Consider the following 23809-nt stretch of genomic DNA (forward strand, 5'->3'; position numbering starts at 1 on the left):
ACCTGCACACAAATGTTGATAGCGGCTCTACTCATAATCTCCTAACACTGGAAACGACTCAGACGTCCTTCAGTGTATGAATGGTGAACAGACTGTGGCACATCCATACCATGGAATACTCAGCACGAAAGGGAGCAGATTACTGATACATGCAATGACCTGTATGAATCTCCAGACAATTAGGCTGAGAGGAAAAAAATGCAATCCCAAAGGGTTAAATGCTCTATTTTTCCATTTAAATAACATTGTTGAAGTGGCAAGATTCTAGAAACAGAGTACTGAGAACAGTGGTCAGCAGGAGTTAAGGGGTTGGGGGAATACGGAGGGCATGGTCATGGGGATAAAAGGGCAGCTGGAAGGATCCTGATGATGTTAGCCATATTCCGTGTCCTGACTGTATCAATGTCAGTATCCTGCTTGTGACGCTGCATTCTAGTTTTGCAAGATGTTGTCATTGGGAAAAACTGGGCCAAGGGTACGTGGGAGCTCTCTGTATGATTTTTTATGCATTCATGTGAATCTACAATTATTTCAAAATTAAAGAGTTTAATACTAATGATTTAGAAACCCGAATCTTACCGTATCACCTCTCTCCAGTAACTTCACCACTGTTGTAAGATAACATCAAAAAGCTTGGTGGTGCTTGATGAGAACTTGTCTGGTCTGGCACCCGTGATTCCCAGCCCTGGCAGCCTGTGAGAATTATGTATGGAGCTTATAAAAAACACTAATGCCTGAGCATCACTCCAGCTCAGTTAGATCAGGATCTAATCTCTGGGGGGTAACTAGACAGTAATTAGCATTCTCGTTGATTACTGGTCACTGTCAGACCTTAGGCTCCAGGAAACCTGTTTTTACTTTTCACTGTGGTTCCAGCTCCTAAATCAGTGTCTGTTTCCTGGGAGGTGCTCCCTGAATGTATGCGAGGTGAAGTGAATGAATGAATGAATGAATGGATACAGGGGAAACAGAAGGATCTTCCTCCCCTGTTTGCTGTCTCCCTGAACCCATGAAAGGAGAGAAGGAGGTGCCTTCCCTGGTGTCCTCTCCATCCTCCCAGCTTCATTACAAAATCACAGTAGGGATCACAGCATTGCTCCAAGAGAGATCCATCCCCAGAGTATAAGATCTGGAAATGATGACAGGGCCTCGTTCTTCACACTCAATCAGCAAATGTAATGAAACAGAAGCTGGTAAGGAGGCTGGAATGACACATAATCTTCCTCAGGCAGAAATAACAGAAAACATTTTAATGCAGCTAAAAAAAAAAAATTAAAGACATTGGCAAAGAAATGAAAACAAATTTTACTGAGGGAGAGAGGCTGGGGAAAGGCGGCTCCCAGCCTTTGACCTCCTCATCCCATTTACAGAAGGTCTTGTGTGCTGCTCAGGAAGCCACAGTGGTCCACTTAATGTTGATACGTGATTACAGTGATACCAACAGACACTGGCTTCAGCAAATTCCAAGGTATTGTTAAGGCTTGTACTGATTTTGTCCTATTGCCTCTCAGTATCTGTATGAACATTTACAGTGTGGGCACGATAATTAACATTTTAAACAATTACTTCGAGACAATTGCACAAACACCAGTGTGGGGGAAATGTAACTTTATTCTCAGTAACTCCAATCAATTTCCATGTCTACACCACCACGGCCACCACCAGCACAAACCACCACCCACCACGACCACCACCACGACCACCATCATGACCACGAGCATCACAACGACCACCATGACCACTACCCGTTCTACCTCATTGGTGGAAAACTTACCTTTTTTCCTTATTTTTAGAATGTTTTTCAAGTGTTTCCCAGAACTGTCAAGCTTTAGGGTGAGGGTTGGGAGTGTATTGGCCTTTGAATCCCCTTTCCATGTAGGCGGAAGGAAGCAAGCCCCTTTATATCTGACAGCGACACCGTTTGGACCCATGCTTTAGGCTTGGGAATCTTCATTAGGCCGCTTATCTTCACATCTGTCCAGATGTCTCAGTGGCCCTCCTCTCTCTGGTGTTGCTTTTTCCCTGGCAGCTGTGTGCTTGAAAGATGATATAGCATCCTTTTCCTTCCCTTGTCTCCTCCCTCCATCCAAACAAAATCTCTTTCTAGTTGGATGTGAAAAGTGTCATTGAGGTAGCTGAGCCAAAAACACAGGTGGGTCACCAAACAACCTGCATTGGAAACAGGATAAATTGGGGCACCTGGGTGGCTTAGTCAGTTAAGCATCTGCCTTCAGCTCAGGTCATGATCTCAGGGTCCTGGGATTGAGCCCTGTGTCAGGCTCCCTGCTCAGTGGGGAGCCTGCTTGTCCCTCTGCCTCTGCCCCTGCTGGTGCTCTTTCTCTCTCAAATAAATAAATAAAATCTTAAAAAAAAAAGGAAACAGGATAAATTTTGGGCCACAACTCAAGAGACACATCAGCAAGTGAGGGAATATAAAAGAGAAAATAATTAGTAATTATACAAAGACACATTGAAATTTGTGCACTTACTGAGTTTTGTCTTTTTAATGTCCCCCTCCCACGAAGCTCCCTCAGGTCCAGAAATGATGATCAATTATTTATTTCCTGCCTTCTTTACCTATATGGTCTTCTTAAATCATTCCCCAAACCCTAGGAAGAGTTCATATCATTCTGAGAGTAGACACGAGAAAATGTGACCCCTGGGGTTAGTGAATATTTGGACAGGGCCTAGGGGTCAGGTAATCATTTTTCTCTCTTTCTATCTCATATTTCTATTTCTTTCTTTTTTTTTTTTTTTAAAGATCTTGTTTATTTATTTGACAGAGAGAGAGAGCGAGAGAGGGAACACAAGCAGGGGGAGTGTGAGAGGGAGAAGCAGGCTTACCGCGGAGCAGGGAGCCCAATGCGGAGCTCGATCCCAGGACCCTGGGATCATGCTCTGAGCTGAAGGCAGACGCTCAACAACTGAGCAACCCAGGCGTCCCCTCATATTTCTACTTCTATATTGACTCTAGCAAACCTTTAAAGAGTGGATTCAGAGATGTGAGGATGAGACCACCTCCCTGGATTGCTTGGCCTTTTGCGTGTTCTTCAGATGAAAGCATAGAAGGCCCGTCCATTCTGTCTTTGTGTGGGGATGACCTGGGCCAGGAGTGAAAGCCTTAGATTCGCTATGAGGAGTTCTCTTCCCATTGGCGTTTGAGAATTCATTCTGTAGAGCAGTAGTGCACACTGGGGCGCTTAAAAAAATCTTCATGTCTGAGCTGCACCCCAGATCACTTCAATCAGAATCTCTGCGGGGTTGGGGGGGACCCAGACGTTAGTATTTTTAAAAGTCCTCTAGGTGTTTCTGCTCTGTGGCCGCAGTCGAGAACGAGGGCTCTGAAGCAGCAGTTCCCCAGCCTGGACATGCATCAGAATCACCTGGAAGGCTTGTTAAAACCCTGATTGCTGGGGCCCATCTGTAGAATTTCTGATTCAGTAGGTCTGGGTGAGGGTCAAGGATGTGCATTTCTCCGTTCCCAGGTGATTGGTGATTGCGCAGCAGTAAAGCTGCTCTGGTCTCTTCTTTCCTGCCTGTCAGGTGACAAGGGGTTTGTGTCTCAGTCTGTTGCATGACTCCCCGCACACTGACTTACCCAACACAACCACTGGAACACCACTGGCTGCAGGAATGCCACACAGCTTGTCACCATCAGAAGGATTTGGAAATAAAGCAGGCAATGAATTCCTTCAGGCTTCGAACAGATGAGAAGGAGCTTATCACGATGTTCAGTAGGAAAATAAACGCCTTTCGAAGGAAATTTACCACAGTCAAATTTAGTTGTGCCCTTCCTTCTATCAACATCCCTTTTCTTGTCTTCTCAAAGTCTTGTGATAACTCCTCTTCATTAGTTTTGATGAGGTCAAGTTATAAAGTTTATGGAGCCAGACCTCAAGAGACAGGGATATGTTTTCAGATGTATTAGGGTACCAGTGGCAGAGTTAGCAAAAAACCAGAAACAAGCAAACCAAAACCCAGGCCACTCAGTTAAATTTGAATTTGAGATGAATAATGAATAATTTTTTAAAATAAAAATGTCCTAGATAAACCTTGACAATCCTGATGGTGGGGCAAATATGAGGACGGGAATGACACAGGCACTTGCTATGGAGAAATGGGACATACCCATCCGTCTCTGTTCACGGACACACAGAAGTACCTGATCTTGAGCCTCGTCCATCGAGAGCTCAACAATTGTGGGCTGAACCGATGCACTGTGGGTACCTAAGATATAAATACAGTATACAGAATTGCTGAGTGACTTCACAGAAGGATGCTGTTAACTCAAGGTCCCAGGCTCTTGTGGTTTGGTTACTCTAGTTGGGTTATTGTCTAAATCAGTGGTTTGCGACACAGGGTGATTCTCCCCTGTCCCCCATGGGCATTTGGCAGTGTCTGGAGACATGTTTTGGCTGTCACGACCGTGAAGGCTGGTGCCACTGGTATCTAGTTGTTTGAAGCCAGGGATGCAGCTAAACAGCCCACTGCACCAGACAACCCCCTGTGATAAAGAATTTTCTGGCCCAAAACATCCACAGAGCTGAGGTTGAGAAACTCTGGTCTAGATCTGACCGTGCAGGATTCAGCCACTCTGTGTCAGATTACTCCAGCAGTGTCGTGGAGTGCCATAGCGTTTTACTTCTCCTGGGTGTCAGTTTGGCAGAGAGAATGCCTCCTACACGCTGTCCTTAAAGGTATGGGTAGAAGGATTTTGATATGCTCCTTTGAGATCTCACAAAACAAGGGAAGTGCTGTAGAGGTTCCAGAAAAAGTGTCAGTCCTCACTTGCGTTCTCCCTAGCATGGCCTAGATTTGATTCCTTTGAAGAGTTCAGACAGGACCTGTGAAATTCAGGTGATCGAACTCTCTCACTCTCCCCTTGTTCAGTCTGGAAGACTTAATTTTGTCTTGACCCTCCACATAGCTCTGGCCATCCAGGACTTGCTTGGAGGAGACGCTGACCAAACAGGTATTCATTATTTTGTGTATGATAGCTGTTACTATAATCCTTGCTTTCAGAAGGAAGCAGATTGCCAAATCCAACAACAATGAACATTCGCGGTATCTTGACGATACCTCGTGTTTTCATTATGTTTACCTCTAAATAACTATAAAGCATTTAATAGACATACATTCTTATTAAAGACCTAATTAATTCCCATGGTACTCATGGGAAGCCAAGAGGAGGTGGATCATATTCTCCCCACTTTAAGAGGTGATAATTAAGCCCGAGTCACACACTGACTATGTGAAGAGCTAGGACTACAGTGCAGCTCTTGACGATGGTGCTGGGCATGTCAGCTGGTGCCTCATCATTCTGCGGATGGCATTGGCTCATAAGACCCGGATGAGCGTCCAGTCGGAAATGTCTGATTTCAAAATCCTTTTTTAAAAAAGATTTATTTATTTTGAGAGAGAGAGAGAGAGAGAGGTGGAGGGAGGGGCAGAGGCAGAGGGAGAGGGAGAATCTCAAGCAGACTCCCCGCTGAGCACAGAGCCTGACTTGGGGCTCCATCTCAGAACCCTGAGATCATGACCTGAGCCGAAATCAAGAGTGGGACGCTTCACCGACTGTACCACCCAGGCACCCCTCAAAATCCTTTTTAAATGTACACAGCAGATTGTGAAGGGTGGTTGCTAATCAGAGGAGGACGACACAGCAAGGACATTTCCATTTCTAGTAGTTTACCCCTTTTAAACAAAAATGCAGCAACAGAAAAGTAAAAAGGGGAAAAGTATAAATTACAGTTCAATAAATATTTACTCTGGGCTCCCTGGTGCCAAATCCTGTGCTAGATACCATGGAAGATGAAATATATATATCCTCGTTATGTCATTTCATATGTAAGTTGGAGACTCAAGACTTACCAGTATGAAACATGCAGAGAATTGTAAAAGTCATAATATAACGTATATGCGTGCCAAAATGTGTGTATAGGAGGCTGCAGTGTCCCGGAAGGCAGAGAGGTTTTTATGAAAAACGTGGAATTGAAGAGGAGCACTGAAATAGTTGTAGGACTGGTTCAAGTGGACAGTAGGAATCTGGAGAAAGAGGATTCCATGAGATAAAAGGGTTAGTGAATAGAGGTGGGGTCATTCTTGCTACTCTCTGGAAGAGAAACTTAGTGGCTCTCAAGCAGTCATTTCCTGATAGGTGGACAGAAGGCAAAAAAGCCACAGGGTAAGGGGACAGAGTAAACAAGTGCTCAGAAGACAGAGGCCAACTTCCCAAGTTCCTGTTAATACCCTAACCCCTGGTTCCATCTCTGCCTGAGCCTCAGATGCACCCCTGATTTACCCCAGGGTCTTCAAATAAATTTCCAGTTTTTTGTTGACCAGTAGCAGGACCTAAGCCTTTACTGAGTCCAGGAATCCTAGTTGTGGGCAAAGGAATGAGCACAGAGGGTTGAGGCTTCCCAGATCCAAGCCCCGGGGTTAAAACCTTGGAACCAGCTTTGTTGTCTGCAGCTGGCTTTTCTGGTCAGCCTTGGTTTGGAAACTAAATTGTGAGCTGGCCAGATGAGTTTCAAGGACTGAGGGGGCCCTTGAGGTCTTGTTGCTGCTCCTCAGGCTTTGTGGCTCCAGAGTCTTCCCACTGGGACAAATTGCCATGGACACACAGAAGCCTCCTTGCTTCTGGAGCGCTTTGCAGACTTTGACTACAGTTTGGTGAGTCATGGCTGCTCGGTAAGGGTTCAGCTGTACAGAACCATCACATTCTTTTTTTTTTTTTTGGGAAGGATTTTATTTATTTGAGAGAGAGCACGAGAGAGAGCATAAGAGGGGAGAGGGTCAGAGGGAGAAGCAGACTCCCCGCTGAGCAGGGAACCAGACTCAGGACTCGATCCTGGGACTCCGGGATCTTAACCGACTGAGCCACCCAGGTGCCCAGAACCCCCACATTCTTAATCAACTAGTTTACCTTCCAAAGGTAGAAGAATCATTCATCTGGAACTAAACCACCCACCTCAGAATAGTTGTTCTGGCAAATGAACTGTTTTCCCCAGTATTTGCTCTTAGTATTATTTTAAACATATTTTAATGACAGATTGTGACTTGGAAGCGATTCATTTTTATTTCATAGTTGTCTTGACAACAATCTAATTTATGACATTTTATGTTCTTGAGAATCCTAAAATTTTACAATGTGTTGCTTATTAAAATTCTGATAAAAACGCACTGATAAAATTCTTTAGGGTTGGTGGACTAAAGAAAAGAACTATTTTACAAAACCTTTTTTCTTTTTTGGTCACAAACAGTAGTCACTTAAGGACCATTAATTAAATTTAATTTCAGGGAGTGCCAACTCAAGTCTCTTCTAGTCGCTTCACCCAGAATTTACTTGTATTGCCTTTGCAATTTCTTCTTAGATTTTTAAATTATAACTTTGTCTCTGAATTATTTCATGAAAACGGAATAAAGTGGAAATAGTTTCATATCTTGCTTTTTTCCATATCTTAGTCTTAAAATTACTCATGGAAATAATTTAGGAAGATTTTTATTATGAAAAATTTCAAACATACAGAACATTAAGGAAAAATTACAAGGAGCACTCTAGAAAAACCACTTACAATCAAGCACTGTTAATATTTTGCAAAACTTAAGTTTACCTTTACGTTTTTTTGGGGGGGGTGGGGGTACATTTTAAAGACTCTTTGACACCGTCTACACCAGATGCTTACTTGAACCGTTTTGGGGTTTTTTGGTTTTGTTTTGTTTTCTGGAAGTCCCAAGCTTAAGGGACATTGCATAAATAGCACTTCTGAGCAACCAGCCAGTTTTCCAGCATTCGTTTAGTCTGAAAAAATTGACATCACAAGAAAGCAAGGCCTCTTTTCCACCTTAGGTGCAAACTGACGAAAATACCCAGTAGGGCTACTATGACTCAGAGTTGCCCTCAGCAGACACTCAAAGGCTGAGTTTAACGGACTTTCAGCTGTTACTTTGAAGCCGCGCGTGACAACTGCACTTTTGGAGCCTCTCAGGGAAGAGCCGGGCAGCGGCGGAGGGGCGCACCGGGGCACGCGGCCTCGGTGCGCATCCCCGACCGCCCGCCGGCTTCCAGGGTGCAATTCTCCTGCCTGTTGTAAAGCGGGGCGCCTCCGGCCGGGTCAAGCAAAAGCAATGAAAGGCCCGCCAGAAGCACCCGGAGGGCCCCAGCCGCAGACTTGGTTCGGCAGGCCCGGAATCTCGCACTGCTGAGTCTCCGGGGGTGACGAGGTGACGGTTGCCCGCGGCCCCCAGGAGCCCCGCGCGCCCGCTCGCTATGAGGCTCGCCATCCGGGCCGTCTAGCAGCCGCGGGGAAGAGACGGGGCCTCACCGTAGACGCTGCCGCCAGCGCCGCCCGCCCCTCCGCAGGCCACGGGGGAGCTCCGCGGGGCCGCCGGGGAAGCAGGGTTGCCGCCGCGCGGGCGCGGACCCCTGCCCCGACTTCCGCCTCTCGGGAAGGCAAAGGCAGTGCGCCCCCGCAGTCCTGCCCGCAGCGTTTCGCGGCCGTGCAGCGGCTCCGCGCCACGCTGCGGGGCGGAGGCAGGTGCCGAGCCCTGACCGCGGAGAGCGTGGCGGGGAGGACTGCGCTCGGCTCCCGCCCCGGGCCCGCCGGCCGGGCGGAAGATGGCTGCCCCGAGCGCCGCGGACAGTCACGTGCCCGGGCGCTGCCGCCGCGCGCCCCCTCCCGCGCTGGCCCAGTGCACGACTCCGCGGCAGGCGCAGCCCCGGGCGCCTGTCCGCTACTGGGATGGCGCGGGGCCCGGCCGGGAACAGGGGCGGGGGGCGGTGCGCCGAAGGCCACCTCTCCCCGCTGCCCGCCCCTAACCCGGGCGCGGGGGTCGGGCGCTCGGAGCGGGGGAAACCTTCCTGGGGGCGACCTGCACCAGGTCGGGCTACTGGGCATGCGCGGTGCTCCCGTCCCAGGACGGCCGGTCTCCGGGTTTTCCCGGCCACTCGGAGCGGCGGCGGGAGGTGGAGCCCGGGCGGGGCGGGGCGGGGCGGGGCGGCCTGGGTCTCTCCACTCCCCGCCGGGCTCCGGGCTCCGGGCTCCGGCTCGGCGGGGCACCTAGCAGGAGGCCTGATTGTTCGGGGGTGGGAGTCTGCACAGAGAGAGTCGCAGCCGCCCTTTCTTGGGATCAGCCAGGAGTTCACCCCAGTGTCGCAGCGCTCAGGGTCGCAAACTCGTTCCCCCGAGACCCCCTCCAGGAGGCCGAGTTCGCGTTCCCGGTTCCGAGCAGCTCCGGCTCCGCCCCCAGCGGCACGCCGCCCGACCGTAAACCTCGGCTTGGTTCCGGCCTCAGGGAGCGACCCCCCAGATTCGCAGCTGGGCCCTTCTCCCGAGCTCCGTATTCCTGGAAAGTAAAGTAAGGGGCCAAGCCACGCTGCCCCTCGGGGCGCAGCCTGTGGCCCGGGTCCAGTCGGGCCCCGCCGACCCCACCCGCCTGGCCCGCCCGACCCGCCCTCCCCTGCCGGCCGCCGCGAACACCCGGAGGAGCGGACTCGCGGCGCGCGGAGAGCCGGGCCCGCGCGGGCAGCGGACTGGGCATGCTCGGCAGCCCGGAGGCTCGCGGTGGCAAGTCGGAAGCGTTCGCACCAGCGAGGCAGCGGCCGGGCGGCGGCGGCGGCCGCGGGCAGGACGGAGCGGACAGGGCGGGCCAGGAGAGGCAGCCGTCCCTCCGCGCACTGCGAGCCAGCGGGAGAGCGCGATCCCGCTGCGGAGCCCCGACGCTGCCCTGCCCCGGATTTCAGTGCGCGGCGGGGGGCTCGGCGAGCGGAATTCCGGCGGCGGTCGCGACTCCGGTGCAAGTGAGCCGTGGGGCTGGGGGGTGGGAGTGGAGAGCGTCGAGCCCTGGGGGGCCTACGGCCGCGAGGAGCTGCATGCGGGCGGCCCCGGGGCGAGGGGGCGTGAGCTCAGCCCGCTCGGAGCCGCGCGTGTACCTGGTGGGCACTCCCCCCGCGCCCCCGCTCCCGGGGGTGGGCGCGGGGCTCGGAGGGGCGGGCCGCCCCCGGGGCTCTGGAACCGGGTCTGGGCGGCGAGGAAGGCGGGGGCGTCTGCGGGCGCCTCTCGGAGGTGCTGCGTGCGGGCTGGAAGGTTGCCTAGTGCAGGATTGGGGCGAGCGGAGGGTGGCGGGGAAGGAGAGCCGGGGGGCGAGGCGCCTCGGCGGGTGGCCTGGGCCGGGGTCTGGAGACTCGCGGGGGCCGGCCCCAAATCACGGCCCCACCCCCACGGCCCCGGCGGCGGCGTGACAGTTGGCACCTCCGGGCCAGATCGCAGCGGGCCAGGCGCCCAGGGTTTCGGGATTCCCCCCACCCCCACCCTCACCCTCTCCGCGGCCTCTCGGCGCTCGCCCCAGCCAGTATAACAGGTGGGACCCCCTCCCCCCCCGCGGAGCAAGCTGCCCTCCCCAGGCCGGAGAACATCCTGCAGGTTCAGGGGCGGCCCCCGCCAGAGGACAGGGAGTGGGCAAGGCCTGGAGGAGCCATCGGCGCAGCCGGGACTGGACAGTGTCTCCAGGACACGGCTGTCTCCGCGAGTGAGGGGTCCTGCGACTCCGAGGCGACTTGTCAAGGGCAGAGCGGCGGCGGCAGCAGCGGCCGTCTCTCCCACCGTGTCAACCCCGACTGGGGCTTGCGGCTGCCGGTGGGCCAGCGAGGACGTCCTGGTCCAGCCAACGGATTCTGGCTGGCGCGTTCTGGGCAACGCCTGCTTCCCTCCTGGGAGTCGCGAGTAAAAATCTTGGCCGGAGGGAGTGGAAGGGCTCCCTGCAGGTGCTGCTCAGATGTTTCTTTTCACCTTCAGACACCACAGACTTCAGCGGCACACGCTTATGAAACCCAGAGCGAAGGCTGCTTTGTGAAAGGGAAGTTTATTTTCTGCGTGAGGGGTCTGCCTACTGTTTTAGCTCCCTTGACATTTACCTTCCTGGACCTTTCGAGCTCTTTGGACAGGTGACTCTGCTCTCAGACTCGGGGGCCTTTCTGGTTGGCTGCCTGGCTGTGGAGTGGTAAGCGCCTGTCACGGTGCGCCGGGAGCCCCCCACGCGTCCCGGTCCCGAGGCTTGAACATGCAGGGAGGACTGAGTGGGCAGAAAGAGAGGAGTGGGACTGGTGACGTAGCAACTCGGGGGGAGTTGCCAGGGGCCGCCCCAACACGGGGGGGGGGTGTTGGCAGCGGTTTGGGCCTGTGCAGAAGGGGACGGGGCTGGGCGTGTCTTGGTTGGGGTGCAGCCTCTCCGGGGTGCAGGCTCTCTTCAGAGGATGGGTCCCTGCCTGGCCAGTGCTCCAGGGGAAGCCCGGGGATGTTTGGTGATTCAGCAGGTGGCAGCCTTCCAGCTCTGAAGCCATCCATGCCTAGTCCGGGCCAGGGAGCCGGCCAGCAGGGGCTTGTGTTTCCGAGGCTCCAGCTTTGAGGGAACCTCCAGGAGCTGGCGTCTGCCTGTAGCCGCTCACTTGCCTTATCTCGCAGTTTGTTTGGGTCTGGAGGCCCTGAGCTTTTGGTTTTCTTCACTGCTTCTCTTCAGCCAGGTGGCACGTCTTTGAGTCTCCGCAGCTCCGTGACCTGCTGGGTAGGAGGAGGTGGTGCCTGCCACCGTGCACAGCTGAAAATGTAGCTGGTTCCTCGGCAGCAAATGATGCCAATATGGAAAGCGGAGAAAGCGTCGTTTCCTTCTGTTCTGCTTCAGAGACGAGAAATTTACATTTTTAATAGAATAGTAAGATGTATTTCTGTAACTCTTTAGGGCTGGTAGTAAGCATTTTTTTTTTTAATAAAGAAATTAATTCAAGGGATGGATTAAACTAACATGAAAGGGACCCAGTTATTAAGACAGTGTCTTATTCCTTGGAGGATCCCAAGCATCTTGCACAGTGCCTACCTTGTAGGTGCTCAGTAAATGCTTACTCAGCTGAATTAAAAAACAAACAGAATCTCGTCATTAAGTTTGGCACTTAAAGAACTTTATTTTCCTAAGTTGGCATTGCCTGTGTTGACCACAGACATTCAATTTTCGCTTGAAAACTCAATCCTTTTCCTTTTTTTTCCTGGTTAAGTCCCTTAATTTTCAAATTGTGGCAGATCCTGTATTCAGCTGGAAAAAACCGCATGCTTCGCTCACATATCTCATAAAAACCTAAAGGACTCGTCCTACATAGAGCTATCGTACAGTTTTTAAAAAACTAAAACATACTCCTGCACATCAAATATGCTTTATCTGTGAAACTTTATTTTGTACAAAGCATTTCAGGAAGACTCTTTAGAATTCCTAAACCTTTACCGTCCAGTGAAAAGTGCTGCCGTGGAAAAGACAAAACTGTATTTGGGGAATAAGAATTCGGCTTTGTTTGCACAGGGGCATCAGCTCCCTCGTCCTTGGGGGAGGTGTGAGTGTTGGGCCAGCTCATGCTTATGCATCTTTTTTAAACTTTGTTCTGCTCCTTCCTGCAGTTGTTCATCTGCTTCTTCTTTCCCTAAAGACATACTTTCCTGGCATGGGCTTGGCTTGCTTAAAGCTGCTGCCGGAAGGGTCTTGCATTTTCTCACATAAATTCAATCAGCGGTGGTTTTTATTTTCTGATTGTCCTCTGCACTGTGGAAGCCACTTTGTGGGGTGAACTGTTCTATGGTCCTTGGAAAAAGCTGTGTCCGGTGTGTCCCTGAGGGGACATGACAGATTATAGATGGCTTTTTCTTTGCCCCCCCTTTTTTTGGATGGTAGCTATAAGCAGTCTCTTTTGGAAGAACTGTTACATCGTGCCTGGTGTTAAAGGCTCTGGCCTTTGTTACAGGCTCTTGGTCAGGAATATAAGTGGTCGGTTATTGTCTCCAACCACATTCTGAGAATTGTGGCTGTAAAGTTTGTCACTTGATAAGCTCCTCTGTCACCAGATGATCCGCCCCTCTGGATATGGGAGCTGGGAAGCAGAGTGGGATGTGGGGGAGGGGAGGGTGAAGAAAGGGGAAGCGAAGGCTTGTGGGCCAGGAGGAGGGCTTGGTTTTGTAACTGACTTCTGGTTTCACTGAAACAGACTTGACTGCTGGCCACAAGCATGGCTGAGTCTGTCCCCTTCGGAGGCTTTCTTACCTCCCCAAATAAACCGCTCTCTGCTCCCCCCACAGACACACACACAAATACAGACAGACATGCACACTGAGAAAAGACACAGGTGTGGACACACACACCCCTTGCTGAGCGCCTAGAAGCTCAGCTTTTTTTTTTTTTTTTAAAGATTTTATTTATTTATTTGAGAGAGAGAGAATGAGAGAGAGCACATGACAGGGGGGAGGGTCAGAGGGAGAAACAGACTCCCTGCCGAGCAGGGAGCCCGATGCAGGACTCGATCCAGGGACTCCAGGATCATGACCTGAGCCGAAGGCAGTCGCTTAACCAACTGAGCCACCCAGGCGCCCAAAGCTCAGCTTTTTTTGTGTGCTAATATGTTGCAGAGGGAAACTCCAGGGCTCAGGAGCAGGTTGCGTTCCGGGGGCCTGAATTCATCCAAGCTTGTCCATCAGAAGGATCCCCTCTTCCTCTCTGAGTGCTAAAGGGATCTGTCCCCTAGCCACTGTGGAAATTGCTGGGGGCTTCCACTGTATGCAAAGGCAGGCGAGTGGGCACTTAGGGCTGCTCTGGTGGTTTTCACTTTTTAGACATCGAGGTGCTGGGAGTCAGCGCGCCTCCGTTGTTGGCGCAAGACCCTCTCCTGTGCAGAACCCCTTTCTTGTTCGACGTTTCCCCTTCATTTCTACTCCCATTCCTCTCCCCACAGAGGAGCCTCCTCTCCTGGGTTGGATATATTCTTAGGTATGTCTGTGTCCTCGTTAAAGATGTTATTTTGTGTGTGTCTTCAGTTTATGTAAGTGGTCCCGTGCTATAGATTCCATCGGGCTTCTATTTCATTCCACACTCAGCCTTTTTATTACGGAAATCTTCAGACATTCACAAAAGCAGGAAGAATTTCATTCAAGACTTTGTGAGATCTGTGTTAGTGTGGGCTTATCTAGGGCTTTGCTGTGCATCCTTTAGCTTTGTTACCCGTTTCCCTGGTGAGGGACTCTTAGCTCCCCTCACTCAGGCAACGCTGTGATGAACATCCTGTATGCGTTCTTTTCAAGATGCGTGTGAGATGTCTCTAGCGTAGTGCTTCTCCCAAGTGGTCCACGCCCAGGAGCTGCAGGGGCAGTGCCTGGCACCTGCTGGAAATGCAGATTCTGAGGCCCCAGCCTAGACCTGAATCAGAAACCCTGGGGGCAGACCCCATGAACTTGTGTTGTAACGTGCCTGGGCTGGAGATGGCGATACTTGGGACAGTTTGAGACCCACAGTCGCAAGGGCGCGTGCCCCGGAGTGGAATGGCTGGGTGGAATGGAATGGGTACACCTGTTTTGACTAAATGCTGCTAGATTGTTCTCGTGGCTGCATGGGGGTTCCTGATCCCCTACATTCTCGACAGTGGTTGGTATTAGCCCTCTTTCTAATTTTACCCGAATTTGGTGGCTATAGTGTGGGATCTCCTTGTTTTCCTGGGAGCTTGTGTCATTTCTTAGTGAAGTTGAGCATCTTTGTTAGCTGTTAGTTTCTTACCCAGCTGTAGTCTTGTTTCTCTCCTGTGTTGGTTTGCACGTGCTTCTTGCATATTCTAGACAGTAATCCCGTCCTGCCGTCTGTCAACATTGTCAGTAGTCACTTTCCGAAATTTTTGTTCTATAGAGCTCATTACTTTTTGCTTTATGTTGCACTTCAGTGGTCTGAAGATGTTCTTCCTTACCCCGGACTCACCAGGCTATTCCCTGCTTTTGTTTCTCACAGTGAGGGCTTCACTTTGTGTGAGGTTCATCTTCGCACACGGCATTGAGCAGGGATCCGGTGCCGTTTTTCCTTCCCACTTTGTGACCCAGTTTTCCTACGTTATTAAATCATGTATTTTTCCCTTAATATTTCGGAGGAGACCGTGGAGCCACCTCTGTCATACTTGGGGTGCACACACGAGCCTCTTTTTTAAAACTTGATTGGATTGTAATTTACATATGGTAACCTACATCCATTCCAAGTGTACAGTGATTTGATGAACTTCGACAGATGGACACACTTGTGAAACCACCGCAATCAAGATACCGAGCGTTTCCGTCACCCCGAGCTTCCTGTGGGCCCCCTCACAGTCCATCCGCACCCTGTCCCCAGACTCCGGCAGCCCCCAATGTGCTCTCTGCCACCCTAGATTAGTGCTTGCATTTTCGAGAATTTTATATAAATGGAACCACAGAATGTGGCACTTTGTTGTATCTGTCTCCTTTCACTCAGCATACTCATTTTTTAAATCTTTAATTTGCAGCAAAACAGAGATAAAATGTACCATTTTTAAGCATACAATTAGGTGGGATTCCTGCATTCACAGTATTATGAACCCATCACCACTGTCCGTCTCCAGAGCTTTCTCATCACCCCAAGCTGAAAGTCTGTTCCCACCAAACTCAACATGGTGGTTTTGACATTGTTCACAGATTCTCTGTACCATTATCTGTCTGTTTCTCTGCCAGATTATTTTGACTTTCACAGCTTACATGGCAGGGTCTGCTTTGCTGTTCTTTTTCAGGACTTGGTCATTGTGGGCCTCTCTTCTTCCATAGACTTCTCAGAATACTTGTCAAGTTCTCCACAAAGTCCCGGAAATGGGACTGGCATTATAGTCTAACATGGGGAGAAATGGCACGTTTTGTATCTTAATCCTGTAATTCTATCCATGAACAGGGTTATCTCATCTTTTACAAATGACTTTTTAACAGAATTTAACATTTTCTGTCGTGGTGGTAGGGTTTTTTGTTGTTGTTGTTTGTTTTTTTGTTTTTTGTTTTTACAAAGGAAACCTGTTGTTTTGAGGGTAGTTTCTTAGTCTTAACCTTTCAGATGGGCAGAGTCAGGGCTTTGGGGACGGAACGTTCTCCATTCCACAGCCTTGAGTGACATGGGCCAGTTAGTTACTCACTGTTCCCCGGGGGCGCTTCTTTCTTCAACCTGGACCCCAACTGCCTCTCCCAGGGGCTGCTGAGGGCTCCCAGGGGATAAGGTAGGAGAGGCAGGGCCTATAGATTGTGAAACAGAGTTGCTGTCTGGGGAATGTTGTGTTAGACCTCCCCTAATGCTGGCTTTAAGTAGGTCCACTGAGTGCTTTTATCCTGCTTCCCCTGGGATTGATAATGTGTCAATAGAGCGAGGCGAATCAGCCCACCAGTGATCTGTGTAACACTCACTGGGTCTACACAAGCAATGTGTTGCTTCCACCCACTCTTGTGGGGTTTCACAGAAAGTTTGGTTACTTCCAAAGACTTTGGCAGTCCCATGGGGGAGAAATAATTAGAGAACTCGGTGTTACAGTCTGTAATCAGGGGTTAAGTGGTGTGTCAGGGGAGCTGGGAGAAGAGAGAAATGCTCTGTGTGTTTTGACTTGACTGGTGGAATCAGAGGAGGGAGAAGGAGGGAGAAACCAAGCATCATTAGCTAGCATTTCTGTCCAGGGCTTGGAGGGCCTAGTATTCAACCCCATGGCAGTGGATCGTGTGCCTAAATTTAAGTGTCTCAAAATAATTGCTTTGGGAGAAGTGGTAACAAGTGGCTAGTAGATGCTTAGCTAACTGGTAGCTTTGTGTCGTGTAGTAAAATGGTTAGGATCCCTGACTGGAGCCTGAGTGTGTGCGTTCAACTCTTGGCCTTACCATTTAGGAGCTGTGGGACCTCAGGCATGTTATGTGAACCTTCTGTGCCTCAGTTTCCCTGACCCTCATCGTCGGGTGTGGTAACCGCAGATATTTCACGGTGTCCTTGTGAGGACTACTCCTGTCGGGTGCTTAGAGCCTGGCACAGGGTCATCATGATAAAAACGTTAGTTACTCTCATGACTCCTTTTGTTCATATTCGTTGCATTCCTCCTGTATCTCCCTTGATGTGTATCAGGCCTTATGCCCAGAGACGGGTGGCGTTTGTCCAGAAGGACCTGTTGGACGCACAGTTGTGTAGAATGGACTTTCTCTCTTGGTTGCCAGGTTCGCGGTGGGCACGTGGGCTGTAGACGGAATGAATGAATCCTTGACAGATCGTGGAGCTGGGTGCTGCCTTGGTGGGCCCTAGGTATCCTCGATCGGGGCTGCGGGACGGAGAGGGTAGATGTCAGGTGGTTAGCAGGCAGGAAGCTCGTTAGACCTTTTGGCGAAGGTGTATTAATCATAGGGATTCACGTTTGTGGAGCTTAACCGCGTGGCCGGAGACTGCCCAAGCCCTTGCCCCTTGCGACCGTCCTCTGAGATGGAGATTATTAGCATTCCCTTTTTAGGCACGAAGACAGAGGGGCACAAAGTAGGAAGAATGCCCTGAGGGATTGTAATGTTTGGGGCCTTCACCAGTTGGTAAAAATTGCCAGTGTAGGTGCGTTGGTGGGTAGCCGTCATAATCAGGTAAGCGTGGTGACATATGGGTTAGCCCAGCAGGGCATTCCCGTGACCTTGGAGGTTTATCAGCCCAGGCGGAAGGTTCTCAAGTTTCCCCAGGCATTAGAAGCACCTGGAGGCTTCTTAAAAACACCCAGGAGGCGTCCGTGCCTGACGTGTTCGCAGAGCTGCTGATGCGGCTGGCCTGGGACCGACCGCTCTTGGGAGATCCCCTGCTGTCAGCAGCCCTCATGTCAGTGAGGGGCCCAGTGCTCCTGCTTCTAGTCACGGTCAGGTGGGGAGGTTTTCAGCTGCAGAAATTTTAAACCCTTTCCCTGTCAAGCAGTAAACACTGAACGCACATGGTCCTGTTTATCTAGGCCGGCGAAGGGGGGTCTGAGCCAGTGCAGGGTAGAAATTTGCTTTTTGTCCTTGCCCGTGTTTCCAACATGGGCCCAAATGGGTGATACCCCGGGGTGGGGAGAAAATTCGGGAGTGCAATTCGAGACTCACTAGCAGTGCCAAGTGCCATGTCATGCATCCCATGTTAGGGAGATGCCCTGATGTGTTTTGTTCTTTTCCGCCTTGCTCACTCCCTGCCAGAGGCACAGAAAGGCTTTGTCCCATCATCTATCCCTTTGAAAAGATTTAGGCACAGAGAAATTAAAAGTGTATGAAGATACATATCCTGATGGTGGGGAGGCTGAAGATCATCTTATTGGGGCTAATTGTAGTAGAAAACTCTCTGTAGGAAGGCACTTAAAAAAAGGAAGCAAAAGGAGGGGCTGTGCGCCTTCCCCAGCGGTGGTGAGGTGAGGTGGCCAGTGTGTGTCCAAACCCCCCAGAAGGAGGAACTGTGTTGGTACAGCCAGAGTTTTTTGTTTTGCAACAGAGGGTGCGTTTCCTCCATGGGAACCATGTCTGTGGAACGAGAGATGTTGAGATTTAAAGATTTTATAGGAAACGGGAACTTAGATTCCAACTCAGGGGAGAACACATGAGTAGATTGTCTTTGGGAAGAAGACTTTTCCCTGTGCTGGTTGTCGGGGCTCTCCCGTGACCCTGCAGCGGGGGATTGCTTGGGGAGGGAAGGTGGCGGGCAGAGGGGATAGGGGATTGCCAGGGGAACACTGGGAGCCCGCACGAGAGGTGTTCTGTCGTCTGGTCTCTCCATAGCCCGGGGTTTACAATAGCAGTAAAGGCGAGTTGAGGGTCTGCAGTGGGCTGGAACCTCGTTAAGCCTTGCGACGTGCAAAGACGAGTGAGATGTGGTCTGGGTTCTCGAGGGGTTAGAGGGGGTGGGGGGGCAGACCTGTGCACAGAGAAACACCATCACCCCGTGGTGCATGCAGCATGGCACCTGTGCGTGTGGCCCTGGGGGCAGGGGTGGGAGGCTGGCTGGAGAGGGTCCCCTGCTCAGGGCTTCCTGTGCACAGCACGCGGGAGCAGGTAGCCCAGGCGGTAGCCTGGTGCAGTTGGAGCTGGAAGTGGTGCAGCTTTTCTCCCTTGTTTCTGGGGCTGCCAGGTTTAGTGCGGTCACTCCAACAACAGAGGGGAGTGTAGGAAGAGGCGTGCTGTGCGTGGTCAGCCCGCCAAGGGGAACCAGGAACTGGAACTGCACTTGGAAACCGCATAGGAAGTCTTAGGGGACACTTGACAGTTTGTTTTTAAAAAAACGTGGCTCAATTTTAGCTATCTCCTGGAGCGTAAAACCTGGAGAAGATGAATGACTATCTTTAAGGTGAATCAGTGTTTTAAAGAAAGAGTCTTTATTAGAAACGAGGTTTTATTTGCCCACAATTTTTGGTAAAGTTCAAAATTCTGCTATCAGTTCGTTTACAGTGGTTTGCATTTCTCATTCACGTCGTCCTTCCCTCTGCCTTCTCCTTCTCCCTTCCCCCCTTCCTGGATACCCTTACAGACACCTTGTGTGCCGGCCCATGTGTGCCAAAGCCGTTACCTTGGCCGGCTCTCGCCTCTGCTTCCTTACCTGTGAACGGAGAGCTTGGGTTTGCAGACCCTAGTCATCTCCCAGATTGCGTGGCACCCGAAAGAGTGGCTCACGAGCCCCACATCACCTGGTGTTTATCATCTGTTGATAGAAAAGAATTTTATGTCAGTGCCTCTTCTCCTGTCCTTCTGAGCTGTGTGTCCAGACCACGCTATAGAAACAGCAATGGTTGGTGGATTCTTCACTGGTGATGGTGCCCCTCCCGGCAGGCTGTCTCTGTTAAAGGTACAAAAGGTGGAATGTTGGGTCGTTTAGAAGTCCCATCAGGTGCACTGTGTGAATCCATGACCAGCCTCAGATGGTGCATGCGGTGGGGACTCCCCTGCCAGGCTGGGTGGATGGACGATGCTTGTGCAGGGAATGGGGCTCCCCGGAGTCACAGGGTCAGCAAAGGTTCGGAATAGAGCAGAAGCGTCCTGGGAGCAGGGTGGAGAACAGAGTTCCACAGAGCTGCCCCCTAAGGAGGTGGGGAGCGCTGGCTGAGGGGTCCCCCGTCCCAAGAGTGAGGGGCAGCCGCAGAGGCCAGAGAAATGGCAAAGGGGGGGCTCCACTGAGAACTTTTCACCCTGGTGACAATCGCAGGCTGACCATTGGGGGGCCGTCTGCCCGGGATGGGGTGTGCGTGGTGCACGAGGAGAAGCGGACTTGGCTCCTCCTGAGGTGTGCAGGCGGGTGGAGGAGGAGGGAGATGCTGACGGACTCCGTGTGCCGCAGAAGCAGCTCTGGGCTCGCTGGGGCGCGGAGCCCGGATTCTGAAAGCGGTTGGGGAGCGCCAGGCAGGGCAGCGGAGCCGGGTTCTAGGCCTCCCTGGGCACCGGCTCTGTTGCGTGAGAGGGAAATCGTGGCCCTTCCATTGCGGGCTGGTCAGGTGCGCACCCCTGGCCCGTCCTCTCGGCTTCCCATCCTGCTCCCCGGGTGGCAGGGGGGCGCCCTTCACTCGACTACGTGGAGGGCCCAAGTGTTCTGAGGTTTGACCATGTGGACTGTTGTCCTTTTGCTTGTGTGTCTCCTGGATCTTGTCCTGGAGCCTGTACCTGTCCCCGCTGGCTGTGAGGTCAGTTTCCTTACCCTAAGATCCCAGGTGCCCAGAACGGCCTGTGTTTGTCATCATCTTTATGGAAATCCTCAGGGGCAGCCTCAGTCTCTGGCCGAAGCCTTCAGGATCATTGACGGCAGCTTGACGTGGACGATGAGGCTCAGGACAGGCGTGAACACAGCAGAGGCTCGCCCGCACGGAGCTTTGCAGGGTGTGGGTCTCACGCAGTCAGCACGTTGGCAACCGTGGAGCGCGCCTGGCGCTCGGAGACAGAGCCTTGGCCGTGCCTCCTCTCAGCGCTGCTGCCCATTCACAGGCTGGTGACTCGACATTTGTTTTATGGCCGCTGTCTGTGCAGGGACACCTGAGTTCTGAGAGGGCCTACAGAGTTACCAGCCGGTGCGCTGGGCCACGGTCCAAGTTTCCACAGGGCCCTGCACGTGGTCTGCTTTCCCCTCCTCTGATTTTAGAGACCGAGGCAGGGTGGTGGGAGCTGACGGAGGCTTCTCAAGCCCCCTTAGGCCGTCTGCGTGAAGGCCCCGGCAGTGGACCCGGGTCTCCCCCCTGCACTGGGGTCCGTGTGCAGGTTTACGGAGCTGCTGAAATCACACTTACCATCTGGGGTATGGCGCGTTTTTCTGGGGAGGCTGTCTAAAGCTTTCGTGAAATTCACCAGGAGGACCACTGAAAGGTCCCTTTTTAAAACTGTATGATTGAGGGTCTTTATTGCCGCCTGTCCCCTTGTTAGAGGGGCTGATGAGAAGAGTCCGCCGCAGGGAGGAGGCGGACGCACGCCAGGAGCCTCTTGTGGGTACAGGGGACTTGACATTTCTGTGTCTTGGGGTGGGACAGGGTCAGTTCTTCTTCAGAGGACATAGAAGCAAAGGGACAGAGCTGGCCTTGTGGAGGGAGAAGGGACGTGGCGCGTGTGCCACTGCCTCGTGGCTCATTGTCCACGGAGCCAGACGAGAAGGTGAGCCACAGAAGGTGGGCAGGAGACTCTGGAACAGGTCCTGCCTCTCACATTCCTGCACCTGACAGAAAATGGGTCTGGAGAGAACATGTAGGACTTCAGCCGTTGATGTCAGAGGCGCCTGGTTTAGGAGATTCCCCTGCTTGAGAAGTTCCTGGTAGTTTACCTAAATGATGAAGTTCATGACAATTGTCCTTTGAGATCAGGGTGTGGAGGGTCACTTTGAAGAGGGGCTGGCATGGATACTTACATACTGTCCAGGAGTTTATTTTAAGAAATAATCAAGCCCGTCGTTCATCCCAGAGCTGTCTTCTAGAAAAGTTGGAAACCAAACATCGAATACTAGGGCACTGGCTAAACAGATTACATAGACCCACACAATGGAATACTAGACAACCCTTGAAAACATTATCTAGAAGAATAATCCTATAGAAAGATGTCCTATAAACATTGTTGTGTGCAAGAAGGTCTGTGGCACTTTTGCAGAAAATACACTCTTCCAAAAGTCCTGGTTGGTGGCTGCCATGGGCCAGGTGACCCGCTGGGTACGGGCGACACAGAGGTGAGCGCAGGTCAGGTCCCTGCCTCAGCAAGCCTGTGGTCTCCTGGGGAAGAAGTGAAGCCTTGCTGACTTTCCCATAAAAAGGTGTTTAAATACTGTGCAAAGAATGACTCTTTTTTTTTTTTTTTTTAAGATTTTATTTATTTATTTGAGAGAGAGCACATGAGAGGGGGGAGGGTCAAAGGGAGAAGCAGACTCCCTGCCGAGCAGGGAGCCCGATGCGGGACTCGATCCAGGGACTCCAGGATCATGACCTGAGCCGAAGGCAGTCGCTTAACCAACTGAGCCACCCAGGCGCCCAAGAATGACTCTTAATAAGGAATTTTTAAAACTTTAAAGTCCGAACTACTGTCTCGTCTGCCGTATTCCTGACCCGAAACCACCGATTTTCCAGAAAGTCGGAAGCCGGTCATCGAGGTGTCTTCCTGCTCATGCCCACTGTTCAGTCGTCTTCTTGCAGAATCCTCTTCCCCCCACATAGTGCAAGGCTCTGCGGGTGGAAAAGGATGGTGGCACATGGTTCTGGAGGGGGATGCCCCTGCTCTACTTCCTGGCTTCTGTCCTCTGTGCTGGTCCCCAGCTCGCCTTTGGCCCTCACTTGCCACCTCTCTTGGCCCCATGTCGCTCTGAGTCTTTGCCCCTGACGTCTGATTGTCTGTGGTGTTGGCAGCCATGTGGAGTAGAGCTCCGTTCTTAGAAATCACCTGGTTTAAATCTTTCCTCGGAGCCTGGTGAGGTCTGGATCGGAGTGTCTGGGTGTCCTGACTCCCCGTGACCCCCTTTTCAAGAGCCGACAGCCCCAGCCCCTCCAGTCACCACGCAGATCTGCGGTAAAAACCAGTATGCATTTCCCATTGCTGGCCGTACAAAGCTGCAGGGAAGGTTGGGGAGGCCTAGGGCTCTGTTCTCAAGGGTGGCCCTCCAGAGGGGGCAGCTGGCGATGGACCTCCCGATGAGGCCTTGTGATGGAATGCCGAGTGCCCTGCAAGACTGGGCTAACATGTTCAGGAAGGCGGTCTGCGGGAGGGCAGGTGTGTGCTGGGGGTAGATGCGGGCTGGGCTGGGTCACCCAGGGCCCCTCTGAATAGTCCCCTGGGGTCTGGCTGTTGAAGGCTGCTTTGCATTTGCCTTTTAGCCTAGGTTTGGTTTTCCTTTAGAAAACCTTTCTCCTGCCTTCTCCTCCTCACCCCCTTTCCCCCACTCTTCTCCCTTTCTCCCCTACTTTTCGTCTTTCTCCTCCGCTTAGAAAATACAGAAGCAAAAAGAACATCGTCCAGAATCCTATCACCCGTCCATAACCATTGCTAGCATTTTGGTATGTGTCCCTCCCATCAGTTTTACGTAAACATTGGATGTGCGTGCAATGAACATTTGGCCAAATGCCAAAAGATGGAATGTTAACAGGACCTGTATTGCCAAAAGGAAGTCTCAGTGCTCTAGAAGGGACTTCTGGGATGCAGCAGAAGTCTGAAACTTTATGAAAATGATTACGATGTTATTAAGATGATAACAGTTAGCACTGTGGCACAGGAAACTTAATTTCTTTTTTTTTTTTTTTTAAGATTTTATTTATTTATTTGAGAGAGAGAGAATGAGAGAGAGCAAGCACATGAGAGGGGGGAGGGTCAGAGGGAGAAGCAGACTCCCTGCCGAGCAGGGAGCCTGATGCAGGACTCGATCCAGGGACTCCAGGATCATGACCTGAGCCGAAGGCAGTCGCTTAACCAACTGAGCCACCCAGGCACCCAGGAAACTTAATTTCTTAGTGTGTGGTGTGCATAGTGAACGTCTGTGGTCCAGGGTAGGTGACTGCCCAGCC

The 23809-nt window shown here is 51.7% G+C and overlaps 1 protein-coding gene across 8 annotated transcripts in view; it reads left to right on the forward strand.

Annotated features, from left to right (window-relative positions):
* Positions 1-9520: 9520 nt before the first annotated feature.
* SGMS1 (sphingomyelin synthase 1) overlaps positions 9521-23809 on the forward strand; it is a 235432-nt gene continuing 221143 nt past the window's right edge. For all 8 annotated transcript variants that reach the window (XM_081824387.1, XM_081824385.1, XM_081824393.1 and 5 more), the window contains exon 1: positions 9521-9799. The gene's annotated coding sequence lies outside the window, so the exon portion shown is untranslated. The remainder of the gene's footprint in view (positions 9800-23809) is intronic.

Source organism: Leptonychotes weddellii, chromosome 6 (genome assembly GCF_054177405.1).
Source record: "Leptonychotes weddellii isolate Sample4059 chromosome 6, ASM5417740v2, whole genome shotgun sequence".
Taxonomy (NCBI): Eukaryota; Metazoa; Chordata; class Mammalia; order Carnivora; family Phocidae; genus Leptonychotes; species Leptonychotes weddellii.